The following is a 13421-nucleotide window of genomic DNA, read 5'->3' as shown; positions in this document are numbered from 1 at the left end:
AACAACCTTTAAGTGTTAATTTCATGGAACGATACACCCCGTTACATCACCCCTCCCTTAAACGACAATCGCTTTGACTAAGCATTGAATAGAGTGGTCACTATAAGATCACTTATTTTAAAACGATGTTGATTGGTCAAAACCATCATTTTCAATTTATCGCATGGGTAACGAGTCCATGTGGTATGCGAATAGTGCGGCGCCTTCGGCTGCGGTTCATGCAGCCGCGGGCGACGCATTAGTGTCTCATGGGGCAGACGCTCCGTCTGCTGTAGTGTCATCTTCTCCCGCAACTCTAAAAAACAAAATGTTGCGGGTGCACGTTGTGATACACCACGTGAATGCGACTCCTCTCTCGAGGTCGACTACGAATGCGAGTTGGACGAAATTGCCGACTCGGGGAGAATAAAACAGTCGCCTGATCATCGTCAGGCGGCCGACTATGAGCCTTCGAATGAAGGGGCTCATAAGACGTGCTGGTAGCATTCGCTACAGCATGTTCGGTTGCGACGATGAGGAATCATCCTCATCGCCAGCACCGTCTCCCGTGCCGTCACCCACACATATTTATGTGCGTAGTGATGACGATAGCGTAAGCCATCGGAATATAAGTTCTTGTGGTACCCCTGCATCAGTGAGTACCGCTCAGGGGATCGTAGACACTAAAATGTCTCGTTCTTGCCTCAAACATGTTGAGCGCGACATCCCTCCAACGAGGATGACGGTGCGTCTAGCGACAGGCGCATCGATAACAGTAATGGAACGCGTAGTGAAATTGCACTACACGTTCAAGGATTTACAGTACGATGATGATTTCATCGTTCTGGATTTGGATGACAATTTTGATGCCATCCTAGGTCTACCTTGGCTCAGAAAATATGAGCCAAGGATCAGCTGGCAGCATCGATCCGTAAAGATGCCTGCCACTTGTTCATCAGATGGCCATCTGATGAACGTCTTGGAGCGTCCACAAGCGGGTGGATGTACTACGAGTGAGTGCGATTGCCTCACTTGTGGTACGGTCGTTAGTACAACCGCACAAGATCACAGTGTGATTACCAATCACAATGTGGAGTCAGCTGCCGGCGGCTGTGTTAATGCACAGGCAGCGCCGAAGGTCCACCACTCGAAAAGGTCGAGTGGATTGGGACATGAATGTACGCCTAGCGGGCGACATTCAAGGAAGATACCGGTTGTCCAAAATGGACAACACGATAATCCTAGGTCGAGTAGAGATTGGACCGTAGAGGACCCGGCTTTGATAGCGCAATCAAAGTCGGAAGACGTAGAGGGAATAAGTCCCCACGTACATGAGGGAAAATCTCCTCAAATAGTCAATGGTCAAGTGACTAGCCTTCAGCATCCGGGGGATTAATCCCTCGGCTGCCTGTGGATAAATCCCAGGAAGAAACCGAGACATTGAATGTCTTGGTTAATGAACGGATCAAGAGTAGGCGCTTATACTCTTGATCTGTATGCGCCTCCGACGTTAACTTCGGAGATAACTCAAATACCAATTCTAGAACCCAATCGATTCTTGAGACATCTGCATAGTGGTAGAATCAAGCAGATCTGCGTACTCGTCACAGAGGACGAATACGTAACCGACATACGGTTAGCGGTAATTTTTGCAGAGAACGAACAGGTTCTTAGCAGCTCATTGCAGCGAATATACACTCCTTGAGATTTGCGTACAATTTATGCTTTCGCACAAGAGTAAGAACCTGACAATCGTGAGTTTTATGAGCTTTCACGTCCATCTATCCGTCCATGGCTCGGCTATGGACGGATACATCGTCAAAAAAACTCGGTGCGAGTTCTCGCACCGGTCTCAACAGATTCGTTACGCATCTGTTGAATGTTGCAGAGCCATTATTTAGCCCCTGTGCCATTACTGGCCATTCCCAGAGCATCCTGCTGGGAGTGCTCACTGCTGTGTACGGGATGTCCCGTTCACGCATAAGGATCTAATAAAATTTATCCATCAGATCCACAGATGAAAAGGTACTCTTAGCCATACCATCTATGATTACGTATTTTCTAGGTATAGCCGGTACCGTTGCAGCATTCAATTTATTGAATGCGTGCATATCCGCCACCCTCCTGTGGCCTTTCGCACACAGAAGGTCGGAGAGCTATGCGGGGAGGTTGACTCCCTCCCATGGCCCGCTTTTAAATGATTGATGAAGAATTTATCGATCGCAAGTACTTGTACACGAGGCAGTGGCCACTTCTCCATGACACAGTAGTTCGAGCCCGTTTTGAGCTCGATATCATGTCGAGTGTCTTTATCCTTAGGCAACTCGTATGTAACTATTTCAGAAAATACATCCCTGAATTCCATTAAATCCTTATATAAAGAATTTGTCTTAAGTGACTCCGAAAATTGAGTAGTATATCTTTCAATCCGAGTCTTCACATCGAGGACACTTTCGTCCATCGATGAAGCGAAATACCACTTCTTGGGTGCATCGTCGGTAAATACGGCGTGCGCCCCGATCCCGAAAAGATCAAGGCAATTACCGACTGGCAAGTTCCAGCCAATGTCAATAGACTCAGGAAGTTCCTTGAATTAGCGGCGCACTTGCACAAGTACTCCCGCAATTATGCCGTGATGACTATTCATCTCTCTCGTCTCTTGGAAAAAGACGAGAAATGGTTATGGAACGCTGATTGTCAGCGTTCGTTTGAAGGTATCAAGCAAAGCTTGATCAAGACAGACCATTCCATGTGGTCTGTGACGCCAGCGATTTCGCAATCGGCTGCGCGTTAATGCAATACGATACAGACGGCGCGGAGCGCGTCGTCTGTTACCAATCGCGTCAGCTGCAACCAGCTGAACGCAATTACCCAGTGCATGACAAGGAACTCCTTGCCATGAAATATGCATTGGCTAAATTTAGGGTCTATCTCCTCGGGGATAGAGCGTTCATCGTATATACGGACCATACATCATTACGCACGGCCGTGAATAGCCCACCCCTCTCGCAAAGAATGGCGAATGGGCTATCCTTCTTCGCGGAGTATAATTTTTCCATCAAATTTAAACCAGGACGACTTAATGTCGTCGCTGATGCGTTATCACGCCGACCCGATTTCGAGTCAGCAGTGCACCCCAACAGTGAAAGTGATCTTACTGTTGCAACACTCACTACGAGTGTTCCGTCATCAACCTTAGTTGATGACATAAAGAAAGCCTACACAGAAGATAAGGACCTTCTATGTTTGATGGATCATTTAATGAATCCATCCGAAAAGTCTTATAAAAATTTACCGGCTTTATATCGATCGTCATCCGATCGATACACAACACGTAACGGCTTATTGTATTAACGTTGCCGGCGACACTCCACGTGTCGTCGTCCCGACTCACAATAATTTGCGCTTGCGCATCATGTATGAGTGTCACGATGCTCCAACAAGTGGGCATCGTGGACGTGATAAAACTTTTCTCACAGTAAGTCGCGACTTTTACTGGCCCCGCCAGTATCAGTTCGTGTGCAAGTACATTGGTGCTTGCGAGGTATGTCAACGGGTGAAGCCTAGCCCTTCATCCCTTGCGCCTCTCCAACATCTACCACTTCTGGTAGAGTGTTGGCAGTCCGTATCTATGGACTTCGTCTTCGGATTTCCCAAAGACGATCACAAATACAATGGAATCCTTGTTTTTGTAGACAGATTCAGCAAGATGGTACATCTTGCTGCAGTACCAGAGTCGATCACGGCTCCGGAGTGTGCCCGTGTCTTAAAATCGACAAGGTATTCAAACTCCACGGTTTACGGCGGGGTTTTGGCAACCCGATCTCTCGGAACACGGCTGACAATGTCAACTTCTGATAATCCAGCTACAGATGGTCAGATGCAACGCGTAAATGCGTCCTCGAAAAAATACTTTGAAGTTACGCCTGATTGTTTCCGAATTGGACCGAGGTTATACCGATGGTCGAATTCGCCATCAATAATTCGGTGCATGCGTCTACAACGCATACACTGTGCTTCGCGAATGGCTTACGCCATCCACGCATACCCACCCAATTAGAGGGTTCCTTTCGTTTAAGGGGGGACTCGCACGAGCAAAGCTATTTCTGGCTCATGCTCATCACGCGTTGTAGTTGCTAACGACGCGAATGATGTCGATGTCAAAGAAATCGACTTCGAAGATAAGAAAGCCCTTAGGGCATTGCACACAAAGCGCACTGGGAAAGACAAAACAAATGAGTCAGCAGAAGGGTTTTTGCTGGGTCGAGAATCAGTAGTTCTTTTCGTGCAGGATATCATTGCTAACGCAGTGAACGTCAGCAACGGAACGCAGACAAACATTGGAAGAGCAAATGTTCTTTCGTTTAAAATTAATAATCTAGTACTACTGTCTACGGTAAACTTACCTAAGCGTGTGGTCACTAATGTGGGTAGTAGTAAGCTACTACCCAAGTTCATTGAGTCTTTCCGTGTACTGCATCGCAGAGGCAATGCGTACACAATAAGATTGCCACGTAGGATGCGAACTCATTCTGCGTTTACGTTGGTCGGCTCCGCCCGTACCATCAGTACGCGGTTTCTTTCGAGGACAGATCTGACCACCCTTTTCAATAATCCCTAAAATATTCTTGTGGTCACGACCAAATTTTTTTGTTGAATCTGTAGTTTCTCATGCCAGGTCCGAAGATCCTCGAAACCGCGATGTGCAGAATAAAGCTTATCACGAAGAGCGAGATATTTCCGTTCGTACTCCAACATGGAGTACGGACTCTTCGAAAGGTCTTCCAACAAATCTCTATAGCGAGCCTTCACCGTCTGCTCCAACGAGCGACGCTTACCGCGCTCGTGATCAAGTCCATCTTCCAACTTTTGGAGGTAGCGGTCGATCGTCGACCCTAGATTCGACACATGGGTCGGATCTAAATTTTCCTTCTCTGCCACAACCTTTGGTGGATTCCCACAGTGGTCAGCCTTTCCTTGTGAAACGTACTCAAAACCACCGTGATGTGAAGGGGCAGCGAACGAGTTATCTTGTTCGGTGGCGCGGTTATCCACCTTCACATGATAGCTGAGAGCCTCGTTTCCAGCTGGTTGTTGATATTGAGGGCCTCGTCCGTCTGTATGACGAGACCCATCCAATGGACCTTCTGACCCATCCAAAAAAACGCGCCCCTGGAGCTTGTAAATCGATTGCAAAACGTCATTCGCATCGTGCATCTCGATAGAGATGCGAGCCCTTCCCCAGGGCGAAGAAAAGGGAAAGACATCCCCTTTTACTCGTTTCGTTTGTCAACATAACACGATTATGGATCACCCCACGTGAGGTATGGAAGTCCTGCCTCACGTGACAACCGATGCAATTTAAACCTTGAACCGGTTAGAGTTCATTTCTCAAACTTAACGCGAATCGCGTTAAGGCTTTGAAGCCAGGCTTCGCGTCCAATGTCTTTGACATTGCGAATATACGCGTCCAGGCTTGCATCAACGAGATTTTATCTCGTTTGTTGTTGCCACTGTACCATCGATGCTTAAGAAAAGCATCGAAATGAAAATCTTTCTCAGCGCGAAAGTTCTTCGCACGGGATCAAGGCATGTAGCTTTGTCGCAATAAATTAGGATATTTATCCTGAGGAGTTGTCTCTCCAGACAAGCTATTGAGTAGCCGTTTGGGCAAAAGCCAAGGCTTCTTCTCAGGGCAAGACGAGACATTTTATTGTATACGCTCCGCTGAGTGGTACCCACTGTAGCGGGGGTACCCCAAGAACTTTTATTACGATGGCTTACGTCATCACCACGAACAGAAATATGTGCGGGTGACGACACGAGAGACGGTGCTGGCGATGAGGAATCATTCTCATCGTCGAAACTGAATATGCTATTGCGAATGCTAAAAAATAGCACATCTATCCGATTTTAGCCCCTCATTTGAAGGCTGTTCTGTTCTCTCCGAGTCGGCCGATTCGTCCGACTTGCATTTGTATTCAACCTCCAAAGAGGGGTCGCATTCGCGTGGTTACCCACTACGTGCACGCACAGCATTTAGAGTGGGGGAGGTCTGTCGCAAGAGACAATAATGCGTCACTCGCGGCTGCATGAACTGCAGCCTAAGGCTCCGCACTATTCGCACACCGCATGGACTTTTAACCTTGCGATAGAATTGAAAATGATGTCCTGACCAATCAACATCGTTTTTATAAGTGTTCTTATAGTGACCACTCTATTCGGTGACAGTCAGAGTGATTGTCTTTTTAAGGAGAAGTGATGTAACTGGGTGCATCGCTACATGAAATTAACACTTAAAGGTTGTTAATCAATATATTATCTAAAAGGTAGAGAATATTAAGAAATATTACTTTACAAAGTAATATTCGGAAAGTTTATCCATTGGTAGATTTAGGCCATTGTATTTACTTGCTCCGCGGTACAGTCAGCGCTGGACGCGCGCAAAGAGAGTGACAGATAAGACTTTTATTACATATTTATTATTAGTATATAAACAAGTTAGCATAAATAGATATAAAACGAGAAGAACTTAATTATATTTAATACAGTAATCTTTAACCCTTTTATATCAAGTGTTTTAAAGAGAGTCTTCCTCTCCACGTACAAGTGTTGGTGAAGTGACGTGAGGCACCACTCCCACTGAGGCAGAGCGAAGTGGACCTGTACTGAAGCAGTACAAGTCAGCAGTGCCCCGTTACAACTTTGCTCATATCAAACATCTCTTGTATTCCGCCTCCTAGATAAAGTACTCAGCGTTAATTCCTGGCGCTTGAGAATTCTCTGACCAATTCTGTAACGGGCTAAAGTTGCCCGAATGTTACACAATCCCCGTTAAGTACACTTGGTGTACTTAAGGGGATGGTCAATTACTTAAATTAAGTAATTAGACCCACCACTCGGGTGTGATTCACATTTGTGACCAGCTCATGTGTATGTGATGCACATAGGTGCATTCACATTAGGAGGGATGACGGCTAGCGTCATCCGTTGCGCGAGGTATCTAGAAAGATAAGCTAGCCATACATAATAGAATTATCCACACCGATGACATTTCTGATTGGTAAAAATAGGTACATAAATTTAATACGATTAGATTTATGTCATTCTGAAAGCTGCTTCCAACTTGGTAAGTGCGGTAAAAGTGTCGTCACGGGAGCGATAATCCGAGGAGCCGGATCACCGCTCCCGTGACGACACTTTTAAGTGCGTTGGGTGAGGTCTCTAAGGCGCCCACCACAACTACCTCACTGCACGCAAGAGAAGACGGTTTAACCGCGTCCTCGCTATGCTATGGTGTGTGTCTAAGTAGAGCGTTACCATAATAAGACGTGCCGCTTACACTTCGTAGCGCTTGATATCCTTCCCACGACCCGCATCTCTGCGTGTGTACGTGAGGATGAGCCTCAACATCGATTGGGCTCGTTTCCCCACCTCTCCGAGAATCATCGGGAGGTGGCAGGGCACTTGGCGCAGGGACTTGGTGAACAAGCCCTGGCCAAACTTTTGAGCAACATGTTTCTCAGTTGGAGAAGTTTGAGACATTCGTGCTCGGACAGCGAAGAGCCGTGTCCGTGGCACATAGCCATGCTGCGGCGGAGTCCGTCACTCAGACTCAGGATGAGCTGAGGCATGAGCAAGCTTGGAGCGAGGCTCTTATCAGGACTGTTAAGATGCTCTCTGCCGGCCGCATCAGCTGAGGCCCATTCGGATGGAACTGCAGCGAACACGAATGTTCACAAGCTGTTAGCTGTGGAGCAATGCGGTGTCGCGCATCTCATCACGGATGGTGTCGTACGCCATGTCGCATCTGCGTGGTAAGGCCTCAGAGTGGGCTTACTCGGCGCTTATGGCGGACAGAAAGGCGTTCCCTACATGGGCGATCTTAAAAAAAAACATTCGCGCCATGTACCAGCCGCCGAACAACGAAGTGTTGCTTCAGGCGCGCCTCTTTGGACCGCGACAGGCGAAGCGATCTCTGCAAGAGTATGTGCAAGAGATGCGCTCGCTGTCGGCGTCCATTACTGTAGGTCAGATCCCGGAGCACATTAAGGTGCCCATGTTTTTGAACGAACTACGGCATGGCCCATCGCAACAGGTCCTTTTCAGAAAGGTGCCATCGACGATGGAAAAGGCAATCCAAATTGCCTTAGTTGAGGAGCAATCCTACAGCTGTGTCTCGGCGATAGCTTGGTATAAGCCGTCGGCCGAGAGGTCAGATGCCACTCCCTTGAAGTTGGGCAATGCAGACGTGGTCTGTTTAAAATGCGGGCAAGCGCGGCCATATGATGGCTCTTTGCTATGCCAGGGTCCCTGTTGGGGCGAAGACGCCCAGCAAGAGGACTCCCTACCCAAAGGGCGACGGCAAGAACTTGCGTGCGAGATGCCTGAGTTCTGCATCAACGACTGAGGGGTCGGGAAATGCAGAAGTGCAGTAGGGTCGAAATGCCCTAATGATGCGGACTCTGAAGCTACCCCTAAGCTCAAAGTTGTACAATGATTCGCGCTTGCGCATCATGTATGAGTGCCCAAAGACCAACAAGTGGACATCGTGGACGTGAGACAACTTATCTTACAGCAAGTCACGACATTTACTGGCCATGCCAGTATCAATTCTTGCGCAAGTACATTCGTGCTTGCGAGGTATGTCAACGGGTGAAGCCCCGCCGTGTACCTCTTTAACCTCTCCCACTTCGGCAGAATGTTGGCAGTCCGTATCTATGGACTTCGTTTTCGGATTTCCCGAAGACGAACAGCATCAGCGACGACATCAAGTCGTCCTGGTTTATATTCTACGGAGAAATTATACGCCGCGAAGAAGGAAAGACACCTCGCCATTCTTTGCGAGTGGTGTGGGCTATTTACGGCCGTGCATAATGACGCATGGTCCGCATATACGTTGTACAATCTATCTCCTAGGAGGTAGATCCTAAATTTAGCCAATGCATATTTCATGGCAAGGAGTTCCTTGTCATGCACTGGGTAATTGCGTTCAGCTGGTTGCAGCTGACGCGATTGGTAACAGACGACGCGCTCCGCGCCATCTGTATCGTATTGCATTAACGCACAGCCGATTGCGAAATCGCTGGCGTCACAGACCACATGGAATGGTCTGTCTTGATCTGCAATCGCCAAGATAGGCGATTGCATCAAGCTTTGCTTGATATCTTCAAAGGAACGCTGACAATCAGCGTGCCATAACCATTCTCCGTCTTTTTTGAAGAGACGAGAGAGATGATCTGCCTTCTCAACATAATTGCGGGAGTTCTTGTGCAAGTACGCCGCTAGCCCAAGGAACTTTCTAAGTCCCTTGACATCGACTGGAAATGGCCAGTCGGTAATTGCCTTGATCTTTTCGGGATCAGGGCGCACGCCGTGTTTACCGACGATGCACCCAAGAAGTGTTTTTTCGCTTGCAGCGAATATGCACTTCTCGAGATTTGCGTGCAACATGTGCTTTTGCATAAATGTAAAAATCTGACGAACGTGATTTTTATGAACTTCCACGTCCGCCTTTCTGTCAATTGTCTGACTATGGACGAAAAAATCGTCAAAATAACTCGGTGCGAATTTTTGCACCGGACTCAACGGATTCGTTACGCATCTGTTGAAAGTTGCAGGAGCGTTACTAAGCTCCTGTGGCATTAATAGCTTTTTCCAAAGCATCCCACTGGGAGTGCTCACTGCTGTGTACGGGATGTCTTGTTCACGCATAAGGATCTGATAAAATTCATCCATCAGATCCATAGACGGAAAGATGGTACTCTTAGACATACCATCTATGATTACGTCTTTTCTAGGTATCGGCGTTTGAGCCGGTACCGTTGCAGCATTCAGTTTATTAAATGCGTGCACTATCCGCCACCCTCCTGTCGCCTTCGGCACACAGAAGGTTGGAGAGCTATGTGGGGAGGTTGACCTCCTTTCATGGCCCGCTTTTACGCGACCGGTAAAGAATTTATCGATCGCAAGTACTTCTTCACGTGGCAGTGGCCACTGCTTCACTGACACAGTACTTCGAGCCCGGTTTGAGCTCGATCTAATGTCGAGTGCCTTAATCCATAGGCAACTCGCATGGAACTATCTAGGGAATACAAGGACTCGCTCGAGCAAAAAAAAAGTTTAGCTCTTGCTCATCACGCATTAGCACTAAGGTCAATGCGAAAGATACTAATGTTGATTTAATTTACATTGAGGTGGACAAACTCAGTAATAACAATAATGTTATTACTGACTTTAATAACGATGCTGAAAGACTTAACATCAAAAAGAAAATTATTAATGAGAACGATAATACTCTTAATAACGAATAGATTTAAATACCGCAGTGCGAGCCGGTCGCACTGAAAACAAAAAAAGAGATAGCAGGTAATTTTTTTTGGCTTGAGAAGCATGGGTCCGTCTTGTACAGGAGTCCATCGCTGATGCGGTGGACCAACAGAAACGGAAGACAACATACCATCAATTAATTCTAATAACCCAGTCGTACTGTCTACGGTTGACCTTCTGAAACATGTCGTGATGAAGGCAGTGATAAATTACTGCCCAGGTATATTGGGCCGTTTTGTGTTCTACATCGCTGCCTCGTGGTATGCGTGCGCGCATCCTACGTTTTATGTTGGGTATCTATGGGTACGAGGCTTCTTCCAATTCCGGGTTACACCGGAACGGTCGAGGGCATCGCCAAAGCCTGATGGTTTCGAGCCAAAGCCTTGTTGTCTCGGAACATAGTCTGATTCTCTTGAACCAGACGATCCACTCTTTCCTTCAAGGAAGAGATCTTCTGACGAGCTGTCACCAGCTCGTTTTGAAGGGACTGACATGTCCTCTTGTTCGCCATTTGTTCAGTCGCAACCTGCGCACAATTTTTCATATGGTCACGAAACACATTGTCGACAGTCACCGCTAACTCGCTGCGATGGGCTCGCTCGTGATCAAGATCCTCCTTTAGATAATAAGAGGAGTGGTCCAATCACGATGTTGATTCGGGCTCGTCAAATGAGTCGATCCCGATTCCCCCCCCTCCACATCCGTTGACAAATTCGAGTGATGAGAAGCATTTTCATGTTGAAAGCTTCTTGAACCGCCGTGAGGTAAAGGGGGTTCGAACGAGTCATCTCGTTCGTTGGCGAGGGTATCCACCCTCGCATGATAGTTAGGAACCTCGTTCCCAACTGATGTTGGACGGGTCTCGTCTTGCAGTACGATGAGAACATCCGCCTCGACAGAGAGTCCATCAAGAACGAACGTTTCCCGCGCTCGTAATAGTATTGAAGGTTCTCAATCCCTTGATGCATCTTGTTAGATGAGCGTCCTCAAATGAGAATCTTTAAGGGAATATTTCTTTGCTCTCTACCTCAAGCTTTGGGGTACATGCTTCTTTAGAGGCATGACCTGCCCCTTTAAAACAGCATTGACATGAGTCCCCCCACGAAAGGCAAGGAATTCCTGCCTGTCTAGACAAACGTTGTAGCTTATAGTGTGCACCGACTACGGTCCGTTTCTCGAACCGTTCACGGAGAGCATTTAGCTTGTCAGGCCTATGTTTTGCATATTGAGCACAAAGGCTGTCCAAGCTTGGAGCAAAGGTTTGCATCCTTCCCCCGCATAGAAGAGTACTACCGATGCCGATAAAGAATTCCGTCTCATTCTCACCAGTGAAGCCTGGCTGAGTCAAATAACGGAATGTGATATCGATCGTTGTCATACCAGACCAACGAATTAGGTTATTCTTCGAGGGGAAACTATGTCTATTTTCAGGAGCGAGCCGCAACGTTTTGCGATTCCTCTCTTGATGGCGCATGTTAACGTTAACTTGGCCCTTGAAGCAATCCCTAGAATCACTCCTTTCCTGGCGTATGCAAACTAGCACCACCAGTAACACTCTTCCCTACAGATCACTTAGTTTCTAGTGACGTATACTTAGTCACCAGAGTGATCATCGCCCACGAAGTCACCATCCGATGACTCCCCACCAAACTCGTCATCACCTCTTAGGTTGTCACATTAGAAACCAAAGGTTTAACGGACTCGTCCTTAGGTGATCCGGCGGCATTTACAGTAGCCACTGAGTCGGGCGGTGCCGGTGACTTGGTCCAGTCACCTACAATTGGTGTAGCAGGTGACTTGTCACCGTCACCTGCAATTATATTATCAGATGACATATCTCAGTCACCTTCAATTGGGGTAGGAGGTTACGTATTCCACACAGTCGACGCATTAGCGTCTACTTAAACATTTGCAATACTAACAGCTGCACTAATCCGTGCAGCTGCCAGCTTTGCGGCCTCACGGGCCACGCGCACAGACTTGTTTGTCGCCATGTTGATCTCGGTCAAAATCAATAAGGCAAATAATAACGGTATTTTGATTAAAATCAATAATGCAAAATTACACGGAAAGACATAATAGTATTTCCGGTCACCCTACATCAGTCGCAATAGTGACTGTTAGTTAAGGTGGGGTGATGAAATGGGGTGTCTCGTTTCATAGGTATTATTTCCTATAAGAGGAAATAAACAAAGAAATACGAAATTATATCTTCATTAATTTTAACTTAAATAGTACTCATATTACCAAATTTGGTAATTGATACAATAAAACATTAGGTCTATTGATCGGTTGATTTAAGTCTAAATCAGTCCAGTCAATCATTATAAGACAAGGATAGTGTGGATCGCAAGGACGCGACATCCTTAGTTAAATATTAATATAATACGTTCAGAAGTAGATAGATGATCGTTACTTAGGAAACTAAATACATTAATACAGCTTTACTATTCTCTATTGATAAGCCTTAGTCTAGACCTGTAAGCTAAAGACCCTAAGATCCATAGAAACCTTCCTCTGTAACTTTGTGTACGTGTAATTTCGAGGCATCTCACCTACATTGTAATCAGTGTAAGGTTAACTAGTACTGATCAGTACTATTGAAAGGTGCCCCGTTACACAAGTGGTGGGTCTAATTACTTCACTTGTGTGGGGCAACTTTCATTGCGAATAGGTGCGAATCCAGCGTGGGAAATGCGTCGTCTGTGTACGTGCTACATGTGATGCTCACTCACAGGCTTCACCACCGAGCTAAGAAGTTGTCATCACCACTTTTGTTGTTCTGTTAGGATCATGGCAGGGGTATGGCCATTTCCATATGTTTCGATCCAAACAAGGAGATTTTCTCTCTCTTGTCCTCATATGTCTCAACACTGACAACAAGAGGGCAAGCCTTAGGCTCCTGATCAGGTACAGGAATTTACCGAGTTGCATAAATGCTGCTAAGTGGTCCGATATAGAAAGATTCATGTTGCAGAAAGGCTTTAAGCCTTGCAACAAGAACCTTTGGGCCCTGAAAAGGATGTGATCTCTACGATCCAGCCCAAACAAATTTGTAAGGTTATCAAACGCTACGCGTTTCACCCCTAAAAGTTTGAGAAATGGATCTATGT

This window comes from Bremia lactucae (genome assembly GCF_004359215.1).
Source record: "Bremia lactucae strain SF5 chromosome Unknown BlacSF5_NotPlaced_18_SHOA01000004.1_1233567bp, whole genome shotgun sequence".
NCBI classification, from domain to species: domain Eukaryota; phylum Oomycota; class Peronosporomycetes; order Peronosporales; family Peronosporaceae; genus Bremia; species Bremia lactucae.
This window is presented reverse-complemented; position numbering follows the sequence as displayed.